The sequence below is a fragment of the Schistocerca serialis genome, unplaced genomic scaffold (genome assembly GCF_023864345.2).
Source record: "Schistocerca serialis cubense isolate TAMUIC-IGC-003099 unplaced genomic scaffold, iqSchSeri2.2 HiC_scaffold_1204, whole genome shotgun sequence".
Classification (NCBI taxonomy): Eukaryota; Metazoa; Arthropoda; class Insecta; order Orthoptera; family Acrididae; genus Schistocerca; species Schistocerca serialis.
In genome coordinates this window covers 22,501-25,000 of record NW_026047408.1, presented here as the reverse complement: position 1 = coordinate 25,000, position 2,500 = coordinate 22,501, and the positions used below count along the sequence as shown (strand labels likewise).

Sequence of the window (2,500 nt, the reverse complement as noted above, 5' to 3'; positions counted from 1 at the left end):
TGCGGCTGAGGGCCAGCCCGTGGTACAGGCCAGGGAGAAGTACGTTGGTGAGAGCGTGGAGGCGCTGTTGCGGCTTCAGCGGAGCTCGGGAGATGACGTCAAGCTGCTCCACCAGGTGGCTACGTGGATTGAAGACACAGCGACCCGCCGTGGAAAATTGCAGCCCCAGGTACCGGAAGGTTTCACCCACACGCAGGGCAGGCATGGTGGTATTGCCTGCTGTGAAGGTGACATTGCTGTCCACCTTCACCTTCTTCTCGCGCCCTGACGCGACTAAGGCGAGGGTGAAACACTTCCGGGCGTTGATCTGCAGCCCCAGGTGGGCGAGGGCTGCGGTAGCTGCGTCGATGAGGGACTGCAAGCCCCTCGGGGTCGCTGCAAACAGCAAGACGTCATCTGCAAAGGCCGCAGCGTTGACTCTGCGACCGAGGATCCGAGCTCCGATGTGGGAGGGCAGTTGGCCTAAAACGTAGTCCACCGCAAAGTTGAACAGGAGGGGGGAGAGGGGATCGCCCTGGCGAACGCCCCGTGCTGGCTGCACAGACACGCCCACGCCGGCGCCGTCCGCTATCACTGTCGTGCTGCCCTCGTAGCACCGCTCGACATACTCGACAAAGCAATCCGGCAGGCCATGCGCCTTCAGCACGGGGCGAAGGGCAGCATGATCTACCGAATCGAATGCCTTAGATACGTCGATCGATGCCACAAAGACAGAGCGGCAGGAGCGAACTGCGTCGGTGAGAGCAGTGTCCAAGATGAAGGTATTTTCCAACATCCCATCCCGAGGGATGAATGCCCGCTGACGTTCGTCCACAGCACAAGCGCGCATCAGGCGTGACGCGAGAACCTTGTGAAAGGTCCGCGCCAACACCGAGCAGACCGTAATGGGGCGAAAGTCAGCGGGGGATGTTGGTGCAGCCGTTTTCGGGAGAAGGGACGTCCGCGCGCGAAGCAGGCGTTCCGGAAGGGCGCGGGCCAGAAGGAAGAGATTCATCACTTTCACCAGGACTTCGTGCGGCAGACGCCGCAACTCCGCTGGGGTAAGGCCGTCCGGCCCGGCTGCTGATCCCCTGGGCGGCAACGCGGCGGCGACCTCCTCATGTGTGACCGGCCCCCATATGCACTCGAGAGCGACAGGCTCTGAGTGCGGGAGGAGGCGGTCACGAATGAAGCCCGCGGTGGAGATGGGCTTCTTGGTGAAGAGGTCCGCCCAGAAGTCCAGCAGACCAGGGATGGCAGGTGGCGGCTGGAGCAGGGTGCCATCCAAGAGGCCGCGCACGCAACGCGCACGCGACCGTCGGAAGGCATCCTGCGTTCTCGCGTACTCCCAGCGGCGCCGCTTGCGCTTCTGCGTCGGCGGCGCGGCAGGCGGCCGCTTCGATGGTTGGCGCGGCCGCTGTGTCCTGGTGATCGATCTCTCCCCTCTGGACCCGACCGACGCAAGGGCATCCGGGAGCATGCCCAGGATGACATCGGGCGGCGTGCCCCGCCCCAGACCGATGACACGATCCAGGGCAGAGAAACGCTGGGCGGAAGCGGGTAGCCCCGCCAAATGCTCCCAGATGGCGGCGTCAGTCGGCCCCTCCGGCGGCGGCCCGGTGGTGTCGGCCGCGAAGTCCTCGGCTGCGTCGACGGGCGGCGCAGCGGCCTCGCCCGCGTCAGGCAGCGGGCTCGCCGCTCCCCGGCGGGACGCCGGCTCTTCCCCCCGACCGATCTCAAGCGCCTCCATGAATTGGCGGACAAGCTGCTTGTGGGCAGCTTGCCGCCGTCGGCACTTGATTGCCTCAAGCGTTCGGTCGGGGAACATCCTGATGAGCTCTTGATTTACAAAGAAGAACCGGGCGTCCCTCTCGAGGAACAGCTCGGCCTCTGCCTTGGCGAGCGACAGGACTTCTTCCTCCGTCCACCTCGCGCGATGCCTCTCCGTGACGATCTCCGCGTTGGCGGCCGCAAGATGTTGGCGGCGGCGATGGACCCCGAGACCGTTCTTGGTTGTAAAGCTGCGGTGGCACTCACTACAGGTATACATAGCTGCAAAAGTTACAAGATTTTCGGCACGGCCGGTTGGCCGGCTAGGTGCTGGGGGAGTTGGGGTGGCACCTTCAGCGGAAGGGCCACCACTTATTCTCTGCTTACTGCCCCCAACTAAAAAAGGGATAGTGCGAGGGGGGGCTGGTAACCCCCCCAAGCCCCTGGTGCGGTCTTCCACTCTGCGAAATCAGCGGGCCCACGAGAAGGGGAGAAGACCGCAGGAGAGGAGAGGCTAAGAGGGCTAGGCCCATGTATTGCGCATCACTCTCCCTGTAACTATAACCCAAGGAAGGCACCTCGCAGCAGCAGCACGACTACATCAAGACCGCACTTCGAGAAGCCAAGTCCGGATGCAGCCACACCGCCGCCACTTGGCCACCTTAAGAGAGTCATAGTTACTCCCGCCGTTTACCCGCGCTTGCTTGAATTTCTTCACGTTGACATTCAGAGCACTGGGCAGAAATCACAT

At 63.3% G+C, this 2,500-nt stretch overlaps 1 pseudogene; it reads right to left on the bottom strand.

The window, feature by feature from the left end:
- The window catches only part of LOC126435389 (large subunit ribosomal RNA), a 7,958-nt pseudogene that overhangs the window by 2,664 nt on the left and 2,794 nt on the right, over window positions 1-2,500 (bottom strand).